The following is a 25,736-nucleotide window of genomic DNA, read 5'->3' as shown; positions in this document are numbered from 1 at the left end:
AGTTAACTCCCAAAAGATATGGTGGAAGACAGTTTTGCTCTTGGGGAAGTGATCTTTGATGTTCCCCTACACAGGCAGGTCTTTTCCATCACCTCGTTCCCCCCACCACCCAAAATAATAAGAAAACAAAGGAAAACGTAAAAACTATATTGACCTAGCTGAATTGTTGTCTTTTAGGCAACAGAATCTCATAAATCTAGTTTAAAAGGAAACGACGCACATTATAGTAAATAGTCTACTGGTTGCAACTAAGCTATAATACAACAATAAATGACTACACTATGTGAAAACGAAGTGGTAGTGAACTTTTTTTTTCCTTTTAGTGCGAACACTAATTTTCAAGGGAGCTAATTAAAATCTTTATCTGATCCTTAGCTGTGAGAAAGCTCTGCCTGGATGCACGTGATAAGTTCATAGCCTTTGGGATTTATTTTTTTTTATTGTATGATTTTGAGTTGTGATGACTAGAGGTGTTTTTTTTTTAAATTATCATAGGCATTTGTTGGAGCAAACAGCAACCTCTCCTCTAAATGCTGTTGCTAAGAAACAACCATTTAAAAATGAAAGGGGTGTGTGCAAATAATGTTTATTTCAGTTCACCATGGCTGACGGGGTAGGAAGGGAGAGAGACACATCCTCTCCATCCTTACTAGTTAATGAGTTGTTGTCTTAAATTCTGTCCAACAGAGGGTACAGTTTATAGTGCTCAGTGTGATACCTTGGTAACTTGCAAGATCAATAGTCGAAGCTCTGGAAAAAAGTATTGTTTTATCAGCTTAAAAAAGTCACACGGGTCTTTAGATACAGAGTGATATTCTGTATTAGTTGGACATCAGTAAAGAGCACTAAACTCTTATGTTGGGGTTATAGGCTGTCAGCTGATCACATCAGTTGACTTTAATATTTTCTAAATGAGCACTTGCATGAATCAGGAAGAGAGAACCTCAAAAAAATTGCCCTTTCTCTGACAGCTTGTTAGTTTTGTGTGTGCAGGTTTTTTTCCCTTGTAGCATTAAAAATAAGCAAGGTTTTTTTCCCCCATCAGCACAGGGGTCTTATACCAGCAGATTGATCATGTTTTTTTGAAGTCTTTCATAAATTGAAGGTCACGCTCATAGTTTAAGCTTGAGGTATTGTGCTTTAGCAGCAAGTAAATGAGTTGATCGGTATGGAATTGGGTTGGCGAGGGAGGTCAGAATGTAGACTTACGGACAGGACCTGCTGCATTATAAAGAAATGGTTTAAAATTCATGTGCTTATTGTGTAGTGATCTACAGATTTATTTATTACTGTGTATTCCAGCATTTGTGCATGGGGATAAAGCTTATGGGACATCTAAGCAAGAAGCTCTCTGTGTATTCTAAGCTAGCAATAGAAGAAAATCAAAGTTAATAACTTGAATTATAGTTTAAAACTAAAAATATCCTAAGGAGTAGGAGAGATCCAAATTCGGGGATTCCATCTGATTCTGGTTACTTGCTGACATATAGTTTGTGTGTGTGTCTGTTATGGCCAACAGGCCTCTTCAGAATTTGATGGTGAATGCAGAAGGGGCACTAGCAGACTTTCTAGAAGTGTTATAATCTATGTGACAATATTGAAAAGCTATATAATTGGGGGACTCATGCTGATACAATTTTATAATCTCACTTTCACAACACTGACACTTTTCTAAAAAACTATATACACTTTATTGTCCTATGAATCTTGAGAAGGAAATAGAGAAAGAGGGCCACACACATCGTGAAAAGTAATCAGTTAAATTAATAACATGCAAGTGAGTTAAGAATTTTGCACAAAGACTCATTTACATGTTGTCCTGGTAGATATACTGGAAGTTAAGAAGCAGGCAAATATTTTCTTGGAAACAAGGATGGCTTCCATGGCCTTAACACACAAGGTATTGTACAAGTTTTCTACTGAGCAGAGAACATCAGTCACAGAAAAGACAAATGGCCTAGAACAACATATGAGGATCAGCTGGGTAATGTTGAAAGGTGGTAACACACAGATGTTGGCAAGAGAACTTTCAGGTCATGATTCTTATAGACGTTCTTATAAACTATACCTAATACAATTTATATGAATAACACATACTTTTAGCGGCTGCCAAGGAGAACAGGATCAGCCCTATTGCATGGCAGCCCTTCATGTGCAGCACTGGCTTTACTAAGAGTTAGTCACGCCACCAAGCTGGCAGAATCTGTGCTAAAGTTGTCTCTATATAAGCAGATGCAACATCTGTATGTAAAAAAGATTATTTATGGTCTCTCATCCCTTATCGGAATACATCCTTAGTTGCAGGAAAAGAGGGTGGGTTGGTGAAAATATCCTGCAGAATGTAATTCCAAGATGTTTGTTACTTGGCTGGTCCAGAGTTATTTCATCTCCAGAATAGGGTTATATGTGTTTATGCAGTTCTTTCTGATCTTCTGTTTTGGCAAGGGGACTCAGTACTCCTGGTATTGGCACTCTGGTATCCTGCAATAATTTTTGCCAAGTAATGGAAAGGAATTCTCCGAAGCATCCTCAACTTAAAGCCATAAAAGTAATTTGGCACAAGTGAATGTGCATGTTTCTCCCCTATTTTCAGTTCATGATTGGTGCAAAATGCATTCTTCTCCCCATGCTTGCACAGCCTTGCCCAATCCTTTGATTGATCAGGCATCAATTTACATATCTGCCTTTGTTCAGATATAAAATGTAGTCTACGCTCAAGCCTTGCCACGCTGGATAGGATCTTTCATACGTACAGTACTCTACTAAGCTTTCAAATTCTATAAAAATACAGACTTGGCCCTTTGTTTCAATACAAATTATTGCAAAACACTTAGTCTATGGAATACAAAAACTATACCAGAAATCTTCCATTGATCATTTTTACATCGAGAGAATATAATTTCCAACTGTGCAGTTCTAGGGCAGAAATGACAATACTGACAAATGTTTCCCCACTGCATTATTTGTGGGGTCCATTGTGAAGATGGTCTCTATTACCGCTACACAACATCCCATTAACATTGTTAGTAGAATTAATTGCAAAAAAAAAAATAAAAAAATGTGGAGACAGCTTTTGGCTATAGAGTGTATATCAAGTTTTGTAGCATCTAAATGTTCGTTAATATCCTAGCTATTATTGTACAAGCTGTGTACGAAAGCTCTGGAAAAAGCATACAGTGACATAAGCCGGATTTTGCTGAAACCTGGGCAGTTGTCCAAAGCATCAAATAGAAGGGCAAGGAGGATCTGTTATATACTATCCAAGCCCTTATTATTTATATGTTTTGTGATTTTCATTTAGACAGGAGAATCATGTAATAAACTTTTTATATTTTCCCCAATTTAGTGTGGAGTAGCTTAAAAATTGTAGTGTAACTGAATCATAACACAACATAATGTGATCATCGAAATAGCTGCATGTGTCACCTAGTGCATTTAGGTCAAGGCTGACTGAACGATCTTACCGTATAGGAACAGATGCCAGACTTCTTAGAGATTCTTGTCCCCATTGCTGAACAGAGATAAGTTTTAACCTGCCTCAGACTAAAATAAATGCTATTATGATGCAGGAGATAGAAGTACAGTAGGCAATCAGATAAAAGTTGAAATAACTTAGTATCTTTTAGAATTATAATAGTATTTGAATTTTACTTGTAGATTAATGATGCTTCCTGAAATTATTCGGCATTTTTATGGCTCTAACATCTTGAACTAAAAAAAGGAACAATGCAACACATTGTATAGGATTAAAATCTGATTTGAGAAAGGATTGAAAAGTTTAAAGGAGGTATAAATATCGGGTCAAATCATAAGCTCCTTGCTTTGCTCCAGTCTTTGGTGAGACCCAATTTTTCCCTTGTGTGTATATTTTAGAAATAAAAAGCCACATAAAACCCTCAAAGCTTTGTAACCCTCAAGATGCATTCATTTACTAACTTCAGTAGCTGCATAATCATTACTGTAGCCCTTGTCTTCCCAGTCTCTTATCATCCCAGTATTTATCCCCATCCTTTGTTAGCTTTTTTTGGTCTTACCTGCTCCAAGAAGGTTGCAGTTTATGGGCTCTGTATTGTTTGTAAGGCACCATGCCCTTATGGCATCATCGAAATAAACTAACTTTGCTGGCTCATTTGATGGAGTTGTTGCCATTGTGGGCATAGGTGTTGCCTATGCACCCTGTGGCTTGAATTGGTTTCCATTATATACAGGGTTTACAATTTGGTTCCATGGGTCTTAGCACTCCCACTATAAAAATTGTTCCAGCACCCCGGCTTTGGCCCATAGGAGTTTGGTTTTTTGTGTCTACTGAGGAAATATATAGGATACACAAGTTCAACCACTAGCTGTTGAATGAAACCAGTCTGGATTTTTTTTCCCCCAATGAAACATTTTTTGTTGGAAAATGTAGATTCATCAAAACTGAAACTTTTTGTGGAATTTTTTTTGGCTAAATAGAATTCTTGTTTTTCAGCCAGTTCAGTTGTTGAACAAACTAGGAATGTCTCATTCAGTATCTTGGCACCAGTTGGCAGATATCAAATAATCTGTTGCACCAAATTTTCCTCCGGACACTACAGTAACATAAACATATTTTTGTAAGCATTCAGACATGTTAGTTTGGCTAGCATTACATCATGTTGGCATGAGCTCATCATGTGGTTCACCAGACTTCTTTTTTGGAAGTCTACAGAGAATATTTTCCTCTTGCAGAAAAAATTCAACTTTTGTAAAATATCTCTCTCAAGCTACATTGACTGTGTTAGAGATGTTGGGAAGTTACTCAGGCTAACACACATCAATTTATTCTAGTCTTTACAATGCAACTGAAACCATAATGGTCTTAAAAAAATTCTCAAACATCTTCAGATTTAAATAAACACTGCAGTCTTCATATGCAAGCAAAACAAAGGAATGCACTGACCTCTGTGCCCTTCTAAAAGGGAGTAAGCACTGAACTGCACTTCTTGGGTCTGGATAATGAAGTCTACTGTAATCAACTGGTAGCAAACATTTTGTTTCAAACTATGGAAATCGCCAGTCAACATTGTTGTTTTGGGGGGTTTTTTTGGACTGATTTTTTTTCTAGACAAAGTTTAAACGTAATATTTGATTTTACCTACATCTTCCAGTGCTGCTAGTACCATCCTGTACTAGATGATCAGAGCTTTCTAGATAAGAGAGCCTTTTCCTACCCATTCATGATGATTTCTCTCTCTTTCTCCCCCCTGCCCTTGAAAAAAGACACTAATTATGTTGGGAAGCTGTCTGAGGACCAGGACCTCAATGCAGAAAGGCTAGTTCAATTTTTTTTTAAATGGGCTGCCTAAGCCACTAGCTTGAACAGGTATGAATGAATCTGAAAATTTGGATACAAAATACAAATGGAAAATATTTCTGAATGTGATTTGTATTTATACAAATGTTTGTCAGAACTTTTTCCATAAAGAACCATTGGTATCGGGCAACAACTTCCAGTTTGCTACGTAGCCCATCAAAGGGCTGTTAGATGCAGTATTGGATAGAAATTTAGGGACTATATTCAGGTGTTCTATATGCATCCTGCAAATAACTGAGTACTGAGAGTGAGAAGTATTATGAGAACAAAGCATTTAAAATCTTCTATTGCTGCTGTGTTTCATAATGTAGTAGGATACCAAAAACATCTGCTTGGTTTTCCTGCTGCATTTTGTCTCATTAGCCATGTTTGCATATATTTTATCCCTTTTTTTTTTTTAAATACTAAACTGTTCCTTTGAAATTCCTGCTGGCACAGAAGAAAAGAGGATATTTTCAAGTGTCTAATCGAGGAGCTGAAGAAAATAATCTAAAGCTATTGAAAATATTTAGAAAGTATTTAGCAATATCTCTTAAGTACAATATCTCCTGTTTTTCTCTGCAATTTTAAATTTAATACTGTGGTTTTAGTGATCTTTAAGAAAGTGCATGTAATGTCATCTGCTATAATTGTTTCCAAGACCTTAAGAATATGGAAAAAGCCTGAACTTCACAATAATGTGAAAAAGTCACTTACTTTTCTGTGCCTCAGTTCTCCATCTGAAAAATGAGTAGGACACATCATTTCTCCTGTCCTTTGACTGCCTTGTCTATTTAGATTTGTAACATTTTCAGGTCAGCGACTATCTTTCATTATGCGTTTGTACAGCACTAACACAGGGGCCTATAGTCACAACTCTAATGTTAATAATATGCAGAAAGGCTATTTAGCTCTTTGGCTGCAACACCCTAATGTGGACTTGTATCAAGGGACCTGTAACAGAAATTTTGCATGAAACACCCCACCATCTTCAGAAGATATTGATCTGGGGGGAACTGTTTCTACTAAATCACTAGGGGAGGTGACTCGTTTACCCCACCTGAGGTAGGATGTAAGCTGTGGGTGGAAATTTAGGAGTAAGCCAAGCCTGTGGAAAAAAATTAAACTTATCTTTGTTACTGCTGCACCTTTGTCCAAATGGGTTAGCCAATATTCAGGGCCTTGCTTGGTTGTTTCATTAGGAGGAGAAACTGATGATGAGTAAAGTCCTGTTTTCCTGACCCCAACCGGAATAAGCAACAGCAGGGAGTTTTCTTGCTTATAACTTCCAAGCCTCCTTTCCACCCTCACTCATGCCTTCTTTTCTGCCTTTGTCACCCACACCCCACACAGAAAAACACAGCTGCAACCAAACAACCTCCCAGGCCTTGTGTTCACAGTCAGTCCCAGGGAAAACCCTCTAATTCTCCCTGAGTTCTTGCTCCAGTCTTCCCTCGTGGCAAAGTGCCAGGGGTGGGGGCTTCTGGTTTTTCATGTATCCTATTCCATAAATGAGCTTAACTGCTCCTTCCATTTGTATGAATGAAGTGTGGCTCACCCGCCCATAAGCTTTAATGAGGTCTATGATTGCCTACCGCTCAAAAGACCTGCTTGCTCTCAGTCATTAACTCCTTCCAACATAACATGTTGTTGTTGTCGTTGTTTTCGTTGTTGATAAAGCTGACCAAAGGAAGACTTTCCATACTGGGTGAACTGTGTTTATAGAGCAGATTGGAAAAGCTGTCTGCTTAGAGGGCCAAATTCTATAAAGACTGATCCAAAGCCTATTAAAATCAACTGGAGTCTCTTGATTTATTTCAGTAGACTATAAATCAGTCTCCATAATCTTTACCAGCCAAAACTCCCACGGTAATCAACTGAATTCATTAGCTATATTAACTGAGTAAAACCTGTGGCTGTGGCCCAAAACAAAGTGTGGTTTCTGCAGAGTGAATTCTTTTATCGTCACATTTTACAGTAAAGAGTTTACTCAATACTGACTAAAGTAAGGATACCTGGGTTTCCTGTCTTCAGTTGCCACAAGTTTCCATGACTTTTCTAAAGTCCATATCGGCAAAGCGTTGTGGTGAGAGTGATAAAGATTCACATAATTATGGTTATGTATTATGGCCTTTAATCTCAAACAGGCAGCAAGATGAATGAATGATCAAGAAGTTAAAACTATGGAATCATTCTCTCACGTGTTTATCAGCTGGCATACAAGTATCTCATTGGGGTGACAGCACTAGAATGGCAAATTCACCACATTTGCCTCAGTTTTAAAAAGTGCAGAAAACAAAAAATATGGTCACATTAACAAAGTAAATAAATAAAACCCCACGTGTCAATGATAAAGAGTGACAACATACAGAAGGAAAAAATTTCTTCATCCAAGGTTCATTTTTGTAGATCTTATGATTGATTCTCCTTTGTTGCCTCTCAACCTCTCAAAATCAAGAATTGAAGGGGATAGAACAAACCAAGAATAATTAATGTGTGTTCTAAACAGCAGTTGGTTGTGGGCAAAGAGATAATAGCAAATGCAAGTAGAGACGTGCCAGACAGTGTTTAAATGGAATCTCTCTCACTTTCTCTTTTTAAAGTGAAAAAGAAAAGGGAGCTTGAGCAGTGAAGAATCTAGAACCTGACCGGTACATATGTCACTCAAGATTTCCCTGTGAATAGAAAACTGCATTGATGCCGATCATATAAGGTATTTTAAACACACCAAAAAATGTTTGGTATCCTTGTGGATGTTGTATAGCTTGTGAAATGTTTTAGTGCAAGATACTTTTCGATAGAGAAAATTAATTTTTTTCTAAAAATGGCTTTTTCGGACTTCAGGGATATGTCAAATTAGTGGAGGCATATTTTTATGGCTCCTGTGTTGCTATTTCAGATTGCAAGGATAAGCAAAAAACAGTCTGTATGCATTTGCTGACTGTTCAAATATTTCTTGCATTCCTTTGCCTTCTTTCACTATCGACTTATGCTTCATCAAATTCAGAGTTGTCATGGTTCATTATCCATAGATGATCCTGAGCAGTCTTGCATCATAAAAAAAATATGCTGTGGCATCTGCCTTTGAGCTTTTGTGTACCACTGTTCATATCCCTTCTAGGCAAGGTTTTCTATCTTTGGTTTAACCTCTGTTTTCATATACAGTATTGATGGGTACAGCAGCATGTATCATTGGTTTCACATATGTATGTCTCAATCCATGGAAACTAGATACATGAAGTTATGAACAGTTGTGTTTATAAAATGTCTGCTGTATTGTTTTAGCTAGTGATTCCATCCAATTCAATTATTACACAGCTCAGAATCTTCATTAGCCAATCAAATTGCTTCCTCAGTCTGTCATTTTGAGTTCTTGTACTGAATGTAAGAGTGTTTTGAAGTTAGTTGTAATTGAATTATGAGTAATGATCTTTTTATTCAGTCCCATGTTTTCTGAATATTCATATTTTCGAAACCATAAATGAATTCCACAATCCTGACACTTTATATTATTAATATTGATTATATTCATAAAAGTTAATTATGTCCAGACACTCAAAATTATGTTTAATTAATTGAATTACCATAGAGGAAATAAAGATTCAAGTGGTTACTAGTATCAAAAAATACTTTTTTTTTTTTAATGAAAACTTTTATGTATTTAAATAATGGTAAATAAATGCCAATTCACGCTCTTTTGTATCCTACAATTCACATGTTGAATGCCTTTGATTAGGGAAGTTTTGAGGTTAAAATTTCTCTATGTACTTCTTTCCCGGGGTAATATTTTAAATTTAATCAGAAGTTAACTTATTATTAAAACTGTATTAATTACTTCTAACTTCTTTATCTGAAAACAGATGTTGTCAGTAGTGACATTCACTACTAATTTTAGCTTTGTTTCAATGCCTCTTGAATTAGTAAATGTTTGAAATAATATGAACTGAAATAAATGGCTTTATATATCCAACTGTAGTTTATTCTTAGTAGACTATACACAGGTACCTCTGCCTACTACAGCCCAGAGATCCAGAGACACTTGGGTGACATTCTCCCCTTGGAAGTCATAGCACAAGAGAAACGTTAGATTCCCTATATTGTTACAAGCTTGATACAACTTCTGATTAAAATACCATAGTATGTACCATTCCTTCTAACTGTTAAAAGGTATTTTCATAGTCTGAAGTTATTTGCAAGACTTTTGATGCATGTCGCACATTATTCATACCACTTTTTCTTGCTTACATTTCAAGGACTTCATTCCGATAGAGCTTTCTTGTGTGTGTGTGTGTGTGTGTGTGTGTGTGTGTGTGTGTGTGTGTGTGTGTGTGTGTTTTGGAGGGAGAACTTCTAGAATTTGAGATAATTCACAGGTCAAATGACCGACAAAAACCTACAAAGCTGAGAAAATGCCAATAAAAGTTCACAAAACAAGTGAAAGTCTAAAAGTGAATGAAAAGCAATATGTCCTGCTCTGTCCCCTATGAAAATAATACACTTACAAAAGCTTAGTATTGTTTTTCTATTTGTAGAGGGGGTGTCCCAGTGAAGCTAAGTCTTTCTTTCAGTCCATCTGTGACCTTAGCTCTGGCTCTTGTTTTGCCTAAAGCCTGTTTTATTTTCAGTACAAAAAATTCGATACAACCTTTTGCAATTTGTAAGAAAGGGGAGGAGAGATGGAGATTGGAAAAAGAATTATTTTCTTACTCCCCCAACACTTTCTCCCACAGATACTGTTGAAAATGAATCTTGATTGCAGTAGGAGTGTGTTCATTAGGATGATAAATATTAGTTTCCATCTCTGTTCTCAATCATGTGTGTCTCCGTCATGTGTAGCTTCTTTTGGGCATATGAACTACTTCTCATGAATGTGTCTGGGAGTTAAATAAGTCACCAATGCTTAAATCTGTTCTCGTAGATAACTCATTCTAATTGAAATGAGGACTGGCAAATGTTTTGGGATCTGAGAGCTGAAGTTCCTATTTGAACTGTGGTTTCCAGGACTGGCATTCACATCTGCCTGTGTTTGAACCTGGATTGCTACTAAACAGCTTACCAACATATACCAGTGATCAACAATAAGATACGTAACTAAGAACATGGAATAGAATAAAGTTTCCTGTGAGGTAAATATAAAGTAGAAAGCACAAAGGGAACAAAACTATGTCAAGGCATATTTCAGAAAAATCTATAAAGGGCATGTTGGGACTGAATGGGCTTCACAAATCCACTTCAAGTACTTTTAGCAATGAACTCTAAATGTCTGCCAGGTAGCAATCACCATTCTTACTTAGCTGAGCGTTCAGGCATTGCTTTTTTAATAGCATCTTCCAATCTTGATAATCACACAATGTGTTATAAGTTATCAGTAAAATTTTGATTAAAGGGAATTATCTACTAGGATCTCAATTACACAATAGGATCCATCCAATTACACAATTATGCTGGCACAAAGTCCATTGGACTTCATTGGGATCCTATTGCATGATCAGAGTGTATATCTTTCAAATTACAGATTTTAACATTTTGTATCAAGTGACTTTGGAAACTTTGGATAAAATCAACCTTTGGGCCAAACTCTTCCCTATTACAACTATCTTGGCCTCTCCAGAAATGCAAAGTGACTCACCAAAGATGTAAAATCACCTTATTAGAGGCCCTGGGGATTCTCATACTTTAAGAGGAATCCTCAAAAGGCATAGAGCTTTCAAAGCAGGTCTACTCCAGCCCACTAGCTCTGACACTGTCATAGGTGAAATACCCAGGAGAAGGCAGGATAGCCAGTGGGCCACTATGCCCCAGTGATTCCCCAGTTATTGGAATGGTCCCTTTGGGATCAGTAGCAATTGCTACAACTTAGAGCTGCCCCCAGGCTTCTGTAAATTGTGCTTTTGTGAGTTTGGTACTTTTGGCCCTAAAATCAAAGAACCCAAAGCTAAACGGTCTTGAGAATATTGCCTCTTAAGTTCAGTGAAGTCATGCCTGCTTATACCAGAGCTGAATATGTTCCTGTTTGGCAACTCTTCCACTTTCTTTTTAACAGTATTCTGTAGCCCATTGATTCAGGAACAGAAGAACAAAATCTGGAATCCTTATTCAGTTCTCTTGCAGGAAAAACTCTGGTGACTCTAATGGAGTACTGGGAGTCCAGGCAAAATTCCATTATAGTCCATGGAGTTGACCAATGGAACAAATGGAGGATTTAGCTCACAGACATTTTATCTTCACTATAATGCATTTATTAATCTTATAAACATATATAAATATCTACATGTTTTTATGCAGTTAGCAATGCCGAAGTGTTGCTTCCTGAGTGTTGTTTAAGTGGGTTGAGAAAAATGACTGGTCTTCCTAACTAATCCCAAGTATTTTTTCAGAACCCTTTTTCCTTGCCAATAGACTTACCAAATTCTCTGGACACCAAAAGTAAGGCGTAGTTATAAGGTGTTTCTATATAAACACCAACTATTTTCTGAAGTAAGGGATAGTCCAACTAATGAACTCTCACTTGAAACTTGTTCATTGCAAGTGTGCTTCAAAGCTGTTAGAATTTGCAGACTTGTCTCAAAGAACAACGGTCATAAAGTGTAATAACACACATGAAAATATGAACGTCTGTCCATGATTCCTCTTTCCCATCTCCCTCCTGCTCTCATAACCAGTACTCCTTACTTTTCTTACATCCTTCTCTGGTGACCCACTGATAAATTAAAATCCCTCTATGAAAACCTCTTGGTATTTCCTCGTTAACTTGGAAGTAACACCAAATTCTTCATTCCATGACATCACCAATACCATCAGTTGCAATGAGACTTCTGTTTTGGTTTTTTTTTTTTTCAGATATCAACAGTGAACCAGAAGTACCATGAGGATTTTGCAGGAAAAACTAGAATTTAAAGCAGGTAGCATAGCTAAGCACAGGCTTTACTCTTCCGTATCAGAGAGACAATAGAAATGGTGGTCCAAAAAGTTTTTTTCCTCTTCGTGGGATGCTGTATTTATGATAGGCTCTTAACAAAGTGTGTAAAGACCCCCCCCCCCCCAACAACCATCATGGGCCTCTCTACCTTGGGTCCCGAGCCTACTGTTTCTGTTAGTCTTAAACAGAAACAATTGTGCACAACCAGTTCAAAATCTTGAAGAATCACCCCAGCTAACTAATTGGAGCAGGGGCCTTACTGTGAGCTCCCTACTGTCCTCGGTCTCCCAAGAACCTTCCCAGTGGAAGTCAACAGGGAAGCTGGTCAGGAAATGGGCTGTGTTTCTACAGAAAACTTCCAATTGTTTCAAAAACTTGAAAACCGAAAAGATTTCAGTTTTCGTCAAGGGGGAACTGAACAGCTTTTGAGGAAAGACAAGGTTTGCCGCAAACATTTTCATTGGGATGAAAACCCAATTTTCTATGGAAAAAAAGTTTTGAGGGAAATTGTTTGACTAGCCCCAATCACCTTATTGTGATCCTTAATTGGCAGGGTGATAGGTCCAACTCATTGTTGCATGATGCCATTGAGACCAAGAACATAGCAAAATTCCAAAAGCCATTGGACATTTATATAGATAATAAGAATATCTAAAGTTATGTTAGTAAATACCAAGAGAAAGTTTTAGAAGAGAGAGAAAACTGTTCATGTTCAGGGCATGAACCAATCTCCAATTACTAGATGTTAAGAGGAGTCTCCCGTGGAGGACAGATTATACTACATCTAATTCCTGCAGGGTTTCATGCACCTTCCTCTGAAGTATTTGATCCTGTCAGATACCTTGAGTCAGATCCACTATTGCAATTTCTATCTCTCTAGCATCATAGTATGATGTAGACCCTCTTCACTAGAAACTGAATCAAAACCAGCAACTTGACATCCAACTATGGCAATCCATTGTGGGTACATCTGAATAATTACATTTCCCATCCCTTTACTCCCTTGTGCATGGAAGGTACTTAAGATAGCATGAATCAATATTTTGATTATTTTCCCAGACATGCAATTTTTTTTGTTTTGTTTTGTTTTCTGGTTTATACATTGGCTGAAAGATAGGCCAAATTTATCCCTGGTGCAACTCAACAGACATCTGGAGGGCAAATTTGATTCAATATGACACACTGTATACTTTGTTGCAAAGCTCTGAGACCACTGTGTAACTTCCCCCTCAAGGAATTTAGTAAAGAAATCACTATGATTAGGCCTGTTATCTTCATTGCTTCTTGTTTCCCACTAATGATGAGCTCATGCAATTGTTTTTTCTTATCTTGATGTTTCTGTGTTGTGGTGAAGAAGCATTAGCTGATGAGCAAAAACAAAGAATGCAAAAAATAAATAGTTTTGTGTAAACTAGGAGACCATGTAGACTGACTGGCTTATACAAAAAGGTAAATACTGTTCTCAGTTACAGCAAAGTAAGTTAGGAGTAACTCCTTTTTAAGTCAGTGGAGTTACCTGAGTGTGAGAAGAAAATTTGGCTTGATATACATTTTTGGGACCATTTTATTTTTCTTCCAGGTGTATAGTAATCCAGAATTTGACTTCCTGGACTAGGAAGAAGGTAATCTCTTTCCTAGGACTCTGAGATAGATTTCTCTGTGCCCCAACGATACTTCTCCTCCTTACAGTCCTGGAAAAACTTATATTCTATGGACACAAGGGGACTGGCTCTTCTTTTATCTTGATATCTAGACATTTATATTTGAACAAATCAGAATGGTGTCTATAAAGACGATCAGAAGTTTTGTGCTATGGCCTAAGACCAACAAGGGTCTGAACTAGTCTGTCTTTTTATAAATGGTATTGGAGTCATGGGCCTGAGAGGGGAAAGAGCCTTTGCCAACACTTAGTCCTTTCTGCGCAGAAGGGACTAAGTGTAATAGTGAATGACTCCTGATATTTGTGTACGATCTCTATATAGCAAACACTGTGTATCACCTTAAACATGAAATGCACATTTCATATTTGAATTTATAATGAAGAACAAAACTGAGCTGAGTTTCTATTATTAGCCCATCCAAATGATGAAGAAATTCTACTTAGGGCTTAATCCTATAGTCAAATGTTTCACATTTAAAACTCCCAGTAAAGCAGAGTTTTGCCTCTATGGGACTTCAGGATTGGGTCCTAAATAGGGTTGCCAACTCTCCAGGATGGTCCTGTGCTCTCCAGGAATTAAAAATCTATTTTTAATTAAAGATTATGGTCATGTGATGAAACCCTCAGGAATATACATATCCAATATTGGCAATGCTAGTCTGAAATATATATTGTGTTACTGTTTCATAAATACTGGGCCTGCTTCGGATGTATTTTTTTACTACTGTAAGAACATTGATTTCAAGGAAGTTCTTCTGTCTTTATGCTTCCTGTGAACTCAGAATCTGCCCCAAAGTTTATTTTATGGAAATAATTTTATTTTCAGCAAAACTGTGTTTATGGTAGAAGTGGAGACCTACTGATTTTTGTTTTCAATTATTCATATCCAGTGTGGCTTGAATTTTGTGCTGGTAAAGAAAAGCAAGCAGGCTAAATTCTGCCATGGTGCATCCTACTGACCATACTTCCTGTTATCCATTCAGCCCTGCTGGCCTAATACAGATAAATAATGCACAATGTACATAGTATGTGTGTGTTTATAACCACCTCTTAACTGTCATCATTCAAATTCTATGTTAATGATTCCGCAAACACCACATTAATGGTCAACTTTCTAATGGCAACCAGGGTATATAATGACTGGTATTTATATTGTATATGCCTATATATTATGGAAATGTGTAGGTTAGAGTGTTATCAGCATTACTACTACTGTTTGTTCCTAACATTGTGAGAGAGAAGATGAACCAAGCAAAACAATTCATTGACTTGTACATGACCAACTGTTTTGAACAGTTTGTCCAGACAATGGGTTTATTTTCTCCTATCTTTTTTCTTTTAAAGAGACAATATGATGTGAAATCTCTTTGTATTTTTGAAGTACAACTGCTTATCTGTGCCTGACACCACATCACATCATTATGAGAGGTCCAAAGTTTGCAGTTCTTTCTTGGATTTAATTATCTAGCACTTTTCAACAGTAGCCTGACTGCTACTGACATGCAGAATTTCAATTTGTTCAAATATCTTGTGTATGTGCGTGCCTCCTTGATATTGATAACAGCGGTTTCTGTTTGTGCTTATCTGCTTTTGAGTCTGAAAATGGAATAGAGAAGGAAAATAGAAAGTAATAGCTACATGCTCTAGTTAGCGAGGCAGCCATCAAGGCTTTTTATCACACTAATATTTGGAAAAATACAGTATGCGTGTTGAAGCTTAGTTTTTCAGATGTCTCAAGGAAACAGAGATTGCAAGGAACAGGTTTGGCACGGCAAATATGCCCACAAAGCAAAACAAATCATCATCCAAACAAGGAGTGATTGGTCTTGTGGGATTCTTTGTTACATTTTCCTGATAGCTTTCTGACATGTTAATTATCATGTTTATCTCGCTTGCTAGCTACAGTTTTTTGACTCTGTGGTGTACTTGATGTTTGGGTTTTTTCCCCAAACACAGCAGAGATGAGAAAAGAAGCCATTGTTAGTTTTTCAGTGTAACATGAACCAGTAAGTGTGGACAGTCAAGGTAAAGAAAACTGTAAAGAAAGGAACCCTGTATTCTTGTGTTTGCAAAATAGATTCTCTAAGTAATGAGCAGTTAGTAAAATGGAAGCAGAATTGAAAATATGGGTGAATTTGAATTCATCTGTAAAGGAAGTCATAACATTCAGGAAGCATGGATAATGTAGGCACAGGTCAAGTGTTATATTGTGCTCCCTTTTAAATGAGTGGAAACATTGAAGACCTGTATTTTGAAATACAGTATAAAACACAACTTGTGCCTATAAAATATTCTTGTTTCCCTGCCACACCCTACCCCAGAGAAGGGCAGTAGAGAGATCCTCCAAGCTGCCTAGAGTGGCTGTGTGGGAAGCAGCCAACCAGGGCCCAGTAGGCTAGTATAAGAAGAGCTGCAGGGCCAGAGCAAGTTCAGTTCCTTGCTAGAACTGGACGAGAGTGGATGGTGCTCCAGGCTGGCTGCTGGGACTCCACGAAGACAAGGTCCTGAAGTAAGGGTGAAGAGTGTGTGGGAGCCACGGGGAAGTGGCCCAGGGAATTATAGCAGCAACACAGTTTATTTAAAGGGACATTGTGAACGGCTGCTATCTATAGGGTCCCTGGGCTGGGACCCAGAATAGAGGGCAGGCCCAGATTTCCCCTCCCCCCAAAGTCACTGGGAAAGTGGCCTGGACTTTGAGGCACCTCATAAACGGGACTGAACTGTAGTGGCCCAGCTGAAGAGCTGGGGCCAGAAAGGCCCTGAGAGGGCAAAGACACTGCATCCAGGGAAGGAGCCCTGGAACACTGCTCTATTCCGGAGCAGGGATGAACTGAGAGACACATCACAGAGGGCACTGAGAGAGGCCCCTGTTGGACTTGTACCCCAAAAGGGGTTTGCGTTGCTTTTTTCACAGATGGACAGTGTATGTGACTCAGCCAGAGGGCTGAATCGCTGAAGACCTGCCATAGAGAGAGAGTGCAGGCACATGCGTGGTCTATCAACCAAGCAAGATCATAACAAGCTTTAACAGGACTTTATTTTCAAAGTGGAAACCTCTTTACCAAGCGAAATAGTCCCTTGTGTAATAAATGCTGTGAGGTCTCTGCTATCTTCATGCAACATAACCTGGTGGTATGCACTCTGCAAATCAAGAGTAGAAAACATCTTTGCTCCACAGAGTTCTGCAAACACTACTTCTATTTGAGGAAGAGGATGACTGTCTATCACAATAGCTTTATTTGGCTCTCTTAAGTCCACACAAAGGCGAATGCCTCCACCCTTCTTCTGCGTCACAACTATAGGTGAAACCCATTTCGAGGAGTCGATCTCTTCAATAATGTCCTTTTGAACAAGTTTTCTAAGTTCCTCTGAAACAGCTTCCCTGACTGAAAATGGTAAGCGGCATAACTTCTGTCGTACAGGCATCACATTATTCCGCATTTTAACTTTATGAAGAAACCCATAAGCACAGCCGAGTTTCTCCTCAACCTGGTGTTGTGTCCCAGCTGAAACTGGTGTGTTTACTGCAAGAGTGCTTTGCTGAGGAAGATCAATTCGTCCGTTAACTACCCTGAGATTTAAAGCAGCCAATAAATCTCTGCCAAGAATGGGAGTGCCTTTGTGGACAATGTAGAACTCTGCAGTTACACAGCAATCACCAAAAGTAACCATTACTGGCAGGCAGCCATGTACTGGAATATGGTTTTTCAAATAGAACACCAAGTGAAGTTTGGGGTCAGTATGAGGCACATCTTTAAAGTAATGTGGATAGACGGAATCAGATGCTGCTGAGCCAGTGTCCAACATTAGCTGAATAGCGTGTGGTTTGCCTGAGGGTATGGTGGAAATGTTTACAGTGTACTTTATCTGTTCTGGAATATGTGCAGTAGTGATTTTGTCCACGCTCAGCACAGTAACATCTGGTATTTTAACTGTATGCACCTGTTGATTGAACGGGCTACTGCGACACACTTTAGCAAAATGTCCAATCTTTTTGATTGCACTGAGATACTTTTGACAGACATCCTGTGTAGCTTGCAAGGTGTTGTGGGGATCCACAGCGAAAACATGCTTTTACTGTATTTTGAATTTGCTGATTTGGTGGCTTTTCATTAGTTTTCCTCTTGCAATTGTGTTTCTGCAGTGGTAGTGAACTTTTCCTGCAAAGGAGTCACAGCTTGGACTGTGCCTCCTGTATCCATGTTCATTATTTTGGCTTCAGCTGTAGCTGACTCAATCTGAGTAGCAATGGTTATTGTTTTTTCTAGTGTAAATTGTGGTTCTAGAAGTAAGCGTTCTCTTACATGAAGCATGGTTGTTTTCTCAATGAGCTGGTCTCTAATCATCTCATCTGCCATATTCCCAAAGTCACAGATTACAATCAGACTCCTCAGGGAAGCAATACACTGAATTATAGTTTCCCCTGGTTTCTGCTCACGCTGGTGAAATCTGGAGGGATTAGCTGCTACGTTCACTTTTGGCACAAAAAAATTCTTTAATGCAGTGAGTTCAGTCTCATATTTATCATCTGCAAGGGGGAAAGTGTAAAATATACGCTGCCCTTCTACTCCAAGGCAGTGGATTAGCAGAGCACGCTTTCTTTCTTCAGAAATCTCTGTAGCACTGATTGCAAGCAGATAAATCTCAAACATATGGATCCAGGTAGTAAAAGCAATTGGAGGCTCACCTGGGCTTTGCAGAAAGGGTGCAGGTGGGTTAAGAGGCAGAAGATCCATCTTCGTCGCCAAAATGTTGCATCAACTAAGCAAGGTATTAACAAGCTTCAACAGGATTTTATTTTCAAAGTGGAAACCTCTTTACCAAGTTGCTGCTACACCCTCTGTAGCTCTCTCCCAGCCTCTCAACTCCTCTCCCCTCCTTCCTGTTTCCTGTCCTTTCAGACTCCCTACAGCCAGTGCTCCCAATTCTAATAATTACAAGCAACATCTAAACACCACAATGTGCTCGGCCAGGGGGCGCTCTTGAGAGGTGAGTGCAACCCTGTTACAATAATAAATACAGTATGGTGGTGTTTAGTTGACATTTTGGGGGTGAAAATCAAACAGTCTATAGAAATGTGAAATGCTGGTATTTTCAAAGTTTCAATTTACACAAAGGTTTAGTCTTAAAGAATATTAATTCTATTTTTATAGCTGTCACTTAGGAAACTATTTTGGCGGAAGCAAAATGTTCTTAATATACTGTGCCCTAACCAATGAACTATTGGATACATGCAGGCTATCAGTGCCTCTGTGTTGTTTTTTGTGAATGCAGCCCTTTATTTCATTTGCTTTTGTAATGCCCAAACCAAAACACTTTGTGTGACAGACTGCATTCTTATGTTCACCTTTTTTTTACAAAACTATGAAAAATTTTGTAGAAGTATGCCGGCTGAGGTGTCATTTGAAAACTCATAATCTGCTGAACATTATTGTTCTGGTAAAATATGCGTGGCGCCATTGTATGTAAAGTTTATAAGATTCTACTATATAACATTGCTATAACATGTTCCAAAGGTAGAAAAGCAGGCCCAGACCAGTTCTTCAGAGTCAAAAAGATACACTGATGCACTGGCCAGGTATCGGCATAATCAAATGGACTATCCTGAACTATCACCTGGCTAATGGCCATTCTTTGGCAGAAAGAAGGGTGTAAGTGAGAACTTTACATATTGGCAAAGACACAACTGGGGTTTTTCCATGTGAACAGACTGTTGCCTGAGTCCCAACTGGAGGTGATCCTCAAATTGGGAAGAAGGGTATAAGAATGAGAAACAGAGTCACCCAAATCACCTCTTTCCCCATCTCTACTCACAGCATCAACATCTGAAAGACAAAGGAAGCATCACTGAACTGGGGGGAAGTCCTGGCTGAAGCAATCCAGCCAGACTGCTGTTAGCTTATAGTGAGGAAACATCTTTTGCTTTTAACTACACTTAACTTGATAAATTAGGTATTAGTTTGTCTCTTATCTTTTATTTTCTTTGTGACCAATTCTGATTTTATACCTCATTACTTGTAGTCACTTAAAATCTGTCTCTCTGTAGTTACTAAACTAGATGTATTGATTTTATCTAAACCAGTGTGTGTTTGGATTGAGGTGTTGGGAACCTTCACTTAAGATAACAGGACTGTGCATATCATTTCCCATTGATGAAATGTCAGACTTTCTCTGAGCTTGTATTATTCAGGATGGTGCTGGACAGTACAAGATAAACATTTCTGGGGGACTGTCTGGGACTGGGAAGTTGCTGGTGTTGTCCTATAATAATTAATGAGTGGCTAGCCAGAGCATTCATGTAATTCAGTGGGGAATGATGTTGCATGAACTGGCCAGGAGTGGTTGTTCTCACAGCAAAGAAGAGAATAACACACCCTAGCTTGGAGAATTGAGGGGACACAGCTGTTGAGCAGTCCAGATTGTACTCTGGGGAATATTGCACTTCGTTACACCCAAAATGAAACATTTCCAACTTTTTCAATTAGCTGACAATTCTGAAAAAAATTGGGTTTGGGTAGAGCTGACACTATTTTTCACTTTTTTGGAACTGCCTGCTAACCAAACAATGAGTTATTTGTACAGATGTGGCTTCTATTTCCATGCCTGCCTCCATCTTGTCAATGTCAGGGATTGAACAGGAACTTCCTGAGTTAACCACATGAGTCTGTATAATTTGATTTTAAAAGCCAAACTCCAAAATTATTAGCTGTAACATTCAGATATTCTCTCTGGATTGTGTATATAGTGGCAGGGGACATGTAACATGCACTGACCAGCATGAGGGTGGTGGGGGGAAATCTGTGTGTAGTTACAGAGGGTGGGAAGAAATCTTTCTTTATTATGTGAGCCTCGCCAGGAGGTAGGACAGTTAGGTACATCTGATATATTGGCTCTTGTAAGTGAGCTTTAAAATCTACTGGAACAGCACTAAAAAAATTAAAATAGAAAAGATTAAAATAAAAAGAACAGGTGGAGACAGGACAGAGAGCTTCCATCACTTAACATCATTACAGTTCTTTCTTTCTTAGAAACAGATGGCTGCAATAAAATGGGATTCCTTTCTATTTTATAAACCTTAGTACAGTATAAAGTAAATTTCATTCAACGGCAGCAAAATTGTACATATTTATGTAAGTGGGGGATGCATGATACTACTTTGGTGAGCTCGAAAATACTTTTCAAGTGAATAGGTTTCAGAGTAGCAGCCGTGTTAGTCTGTATTCGCAAAAAGAAAAGGAGTACTAGTGGCACCTTAGAGACTAACCAATTTATTTCAGCATAAGCTTTCGTGAGCTACAGCTCACTTCATCGGATGCATTCAGTGGAAAATACAGTGAGGAGATTTATATACACACAGAACATGAAAAAATGGGTGGTGTTATACACACTGTAAGGAGAGTGATCACTTAAGATGAGCTATTACCAGCAGGAGAGCGGGGGTGGGGGGGTGGAGAAAACCTTTTGTTGTGATAATCAAGTGGGCCATTTCCAGCAGTTAACAGGAACGTCTGAGGAGCAGTGGGGGGTGGGTGGGGGAAATAAGCATGGGGAAATAGTTTTACTTTGTGTAATGACACATCCATTCCCAGTCTCTATTCAAGCCTAAGTTAATTGTATCCAGTTTGCAAATTAATTCCAATTCAGCAGTCTCTCGTTGGAGTCTGTTTTTGAAGTCTTTTTGTTGTAATATTGCAACCTTTAGGTCTGTAATCTAGTGACCAGGGAGATTGAAGTGTTCTCCGACTGGTTTATGAATGTTATAATTCTTGACATCTGATTTGTGTCCATTTATTCTTTTACGTAGAGACTGTCCAGTTTGACCAATGTACATGGCAGAGGGGCATTGCTGGCACATGATGGCATATATCACATTGGTGAATGTGCAGGTGAACGAACCTCTGATAGTGTGGCTGATGTGATTAGGCCCTATGATGGTGTCCCCTGAATAGATATGTGGACACAGTTGGCAATGGGCTTTGTTGCAAGGATAGGTTCCTGGGTGAGTGATTCTGTTGTGTGGTGTGTGGCTGCTGGTGAGTATTTGCTTCAGGTTGGGGGGCTGTCTGTAGGCAAGGACTGGCCTGTCTCCCAAGATTTGTGAGAGTGATGGGTCTCCTTCAGGATAGGTTGTAGATCCTTGATGATGCGTTGGAGAGGTTTTAGTTGGGGGCCATAAGTAATAGCTAGTGGCGTTCTGTTATTATCTTTGTTGGGCCTGTCCTGTAGTAGGTGACTTCAAAAACAGACTCCAATGAGAGACTGCTGAATTGGAATTAATTTGCAAACTGGATACAATTAACTTAGGCTTGAATAGAGACTGGGAGTGGATGTGTCATTACATAAAGTAAAACTATTTCCCCATGTTTATTCCCCACCCCCGCCACTGTTCCTCAGACGTTCTTGTCAACAGCTGGAAATGGCCCACCTTGATTATCACTACAAAAGGTTACAACTCCCCCCCGCTCTCCTGCTGGTAATAGCTCATCTTAAGTGATCACTCTCCTTACAATGTGTATGGTAAACATCCATTTTTGCATGGTCTGTGTGTATATAAATCTCCTCACTGGATTTTCCACTTTATGCATCCGATGAAGTGAGCTGTAGCTCACGAAAGCTCATGCTCAAATAAATTGGTTAGTCTCTAAGGTGCCACAAGTACTTCTTTTCTTTTTATAAGTGAATAGTTGTGTACAGCACACTATAACTGTAACTTGCACACATTTTTTCCAGTATATTTCTGCACTGCTGTTCATTCTGCTTCCCTTTTTCACCAGCAACAAAATGGCTCCTTCTGTGTTAATACATTTTCCATGTTTGCTGCTGTAAGCAAGATACATTCTGGTCTTTCTACACTGCATGTTTTAAAATGTGCACTTTGTCCATTTATAAGCAGCACAGGAAACTACCTAGCTTTAAAGTCTCGCTTGAATTCCTGCATGGAAAATATCGCATAATTATAGTGAGAGATGTATATGCAGCTTTATGTTTAGAATGCAGGCTCATCCATATGGCCACTCAGACATGTTCTATCTTTAACAGCATAAGGAAGCTGGCTAGATTATTTTAAATTCCCAGATATTTTCCTCTGCTCAGTTCCTGTGATTCAGCTACTCCAGTTACAAAGGTTTCTTTCTCTTTTATTATGAATAACACAAGGCAGCTAGGGGTTTTTGTTTTTATTTTTGTTTGTTTGTTTTCATCATCACTTCCATCCTCTTCTTCAGCCTGCCTATTTCACAGTTCACTTACTAGTTGAGTACTGGAGGGTCTTCCAGAACCAAAACTTACTAGGATCAAAAACAAATGGGGTGGGGAGAGCACTGAATGGAGACGTATAAGAGTATTGGACAGACTGGCTTGAATAAAATAATCACTGGTGCAAACCTTTACCCATCCCTAAACCAAAATGTGAAGCAAACACTTCGAAGGTTTGAAAAAGTTCAGAACCTCATTTACTTACCTGTTGCAGTGGATCTTTTGGGGGTGGGAGAGGGCTTTCTCCTGTCTCTGAAGAGGCGTACTTCCTTCTCCGTGGGACTGGTATCAGCAAGACCCACCAATCCTTCTGGGCTTTGGATACAGTATTTTTAAATGCAAATGTACCATATCACCAGTCTTCTGTATAACTTGTGCCCCGTTGTGTTCCTCTGAGTTTGTAAAATCCCCAGAACAAGTGTGAATCCCTTTCCCAAGGTTAGCAGGAAGGGAGGCAGCGATCTAATGTGCTCTGGAATTTTACTAGCCATCACTGCTTTCCAGGAAGTTTCGGAGTACCTTTCCATTTTGAAATATAGCTCAATAGAACTGAGTTCCACATGGTGCCTACCTTCTGCATCCAGGTGGGGATGGGGAAAGCTGTTTACCTGACTGTCCTCTAAAGAGGAAACCTGCTTCCTGGCAAGGTAGCATGGACCAGTTGAGCCATTTCTCTCAGCTAAAGGGGATCTGCAAGATGAAGGCTGGTTAGATGAGAGGGTATTCTTTACTGGGGAGGGTGGTGCTGGGAGCCTATGGTTAGGACAGCTGAGAGAGAGATTTTGAATAAACATCTATAATTTCAGGTGCTTATCTAAATCTTTGAGGTTTGTCCACCACTAATGTATGTTATGTGCTCCCACCACCCATAATACGATCTCTTGCAGGAGCATTTTGTTCAGTTAGTGACTTGGCCAGCCATGCCCTGATGAACAGTTAACATGAGTGCAAAGATGCAGTAATGCACAACATTAAGTCACTAAGATCAATTCAAAGTGCTTGACTTGTAATGTTACCACTTTACTTTCCTGCCATTGCTTTTGCAGCATGCTGAACATACTACTACCATTACCAGGGGAGAAAGGGCTTTTTACAGCCTACATGACCAGGAGGAATTCTTTTTGATGCAATTTTTGCCCCTTCTGAACCTCTGCAGCAAATGCCCAAGAAAAAGCTTCAACTCTTGCTAAACTCGTGTTTAGCAGCTGCCTCTTGGCAAAGAGCCTCAAGTTTATCTGTGAAATTCTGCTGGGGATATATGGATATTTTTGGCTTTGATTTGTATCTTATGCAGAACATCATAAAGTAAAGACTTGTAATGGGCGGAAAGTGTTGGCCTAAACTACTCCACTCTCCGAACAAAGAAAGCTGTAGCTCACGAAAGCTTATGCTCAAATAAATTGGTTAGTCTTTAAGGTGCCACAAGTCCCCCTTTTCTTTTTGCGGATATAGACTAACACGGCTCATACTCTGAAACCCTCTGAACGGATGTTGATGTTATGGGAGGAAGAGTTAAACTGGCTCTGAATTTTTATGGCAGGTGACTTATTTCCCTACTTCGATATAAGAGAAGTGGGAGTAACTCTCAAGAGAGATGGAGGATCTAGGGTGGAGGAACTAAGAAGTCTTGGGATAGCAGTCTCTTGGAGCAGTCAAGCCTGGGAAGAAGGCTTGAGTTGAACTTTATTTTTAATTCAGTTTTTTTGTTAGCAAAGCTAGACTCCAAGAAGGGGGTGAGGATATTTTTTCTACCCGATGTGCAGACTTAATTATAGAGTGGGTTCAGAAAGGTGCTGCTCACACACTCCTGTTGACATTAGTGGTGATGTCACTCGCGCTTAGGGAAGAAAGGGCCCTAACTCATTTGGGTCTGCTCTCCCCTTGCACTCATCTGTTCAATTCCCATTGATGCTAATGGGACTTTTCAATATGTATTGACAGGAGAATTAGACTTCCTTTTTTCTTCTGTCACTTGGTATTTATGTAGCTGGAGAGCTTGAATGCTTCACCGAGAAAACTGCTGTTTTGCTGATAGAACTAAGTGTAGCGCCCCTCTCCATCTGGTTACCTCCTTTAATGCCAATCCGCTTACAGGTTTTGATGGACAGGTCTGGGTTCTTTTGGATCCCGCCACCCACTCAGGTGTATCCTTTTTCTTTTTCTTTTTTTTTAAATTATTTGGCAGTGCCTCCACCCCCCTAGCTCCTTCCTGGCAGGGTCACTAGGGCAGCTTGAGCAGAAAATTCTAACTACAGAGTAATCCCCAATTACTTGCCAGCTAGTTGGAGACTTCCAAGAAATAACACAAACACAAAAATATATTCAACACAATAATTATATTAAACAGGAGACAAATACAACAAAACAGGGTAAAACACTATTTTTAGGGTCACCGGTGCCCACGCTGCAAATACTCGTGACTTGATGTAGCAAATGTAAAATTAGTGTCCCGTTGGTTCGCGTACGTTGCTGTGGCCCTTGATGACCTATAACCACAAAATTCTTCTCTGCAGTGGTTTAGCAGTGTGGCTGACTGGGTTCAGTACAGCCCAAAGGACTCACAAGTGGGAGAAGGTGGTAAATCCCTC

The 25,736-nt window shown here is 39.0% G+C and overlaps 1 protein-coding gene across 4 annotated transcripts in view; it reads left to right on the top strand.

The window, feature by feature from the left end:
* Positions 1–25,736, top strand: part of SYT1 (synaptotagmin 1) — a 512,267-nt gene that overhangs the window by 99,296 nt on the left and 387,235 nt on the right. For 2 of the 4 annotated variants that reach the window (XM_073327688.1, XM_073327687.1), the window contains exon 2: positions 7,918–8,027. The exons of the other annotated variants lie outside the window; for them this stretch is intronic. The gene's annotated coding sequence lies outside the window, so the exon portion shown is untranslated. The remainder of the gene's footprint in view (positions 1–7,917; positions 8,028–25,736) is intronic. 4 annotated transcript variants of the gene reach the window in all.

Source organism: Lepidochelys kempii, chromosome 1, assembly GCF_965140265.1.
Source record: "Lepidochelys kempii isolate rLepKem1 chromosome 1, rLepKem1.hap2, whole genome shotgun sequence".
Taxonomy (NCBI): Eukaryota; Metazoa; Chordata; order Testudines; family Cheloniidae; genus Lepidochelys; species Lepidochelys kempii.
Note: the sequence above shows the minus strand (reverse complement) of the source record. Positions and strands in the feature narration are given on the sequence as shown.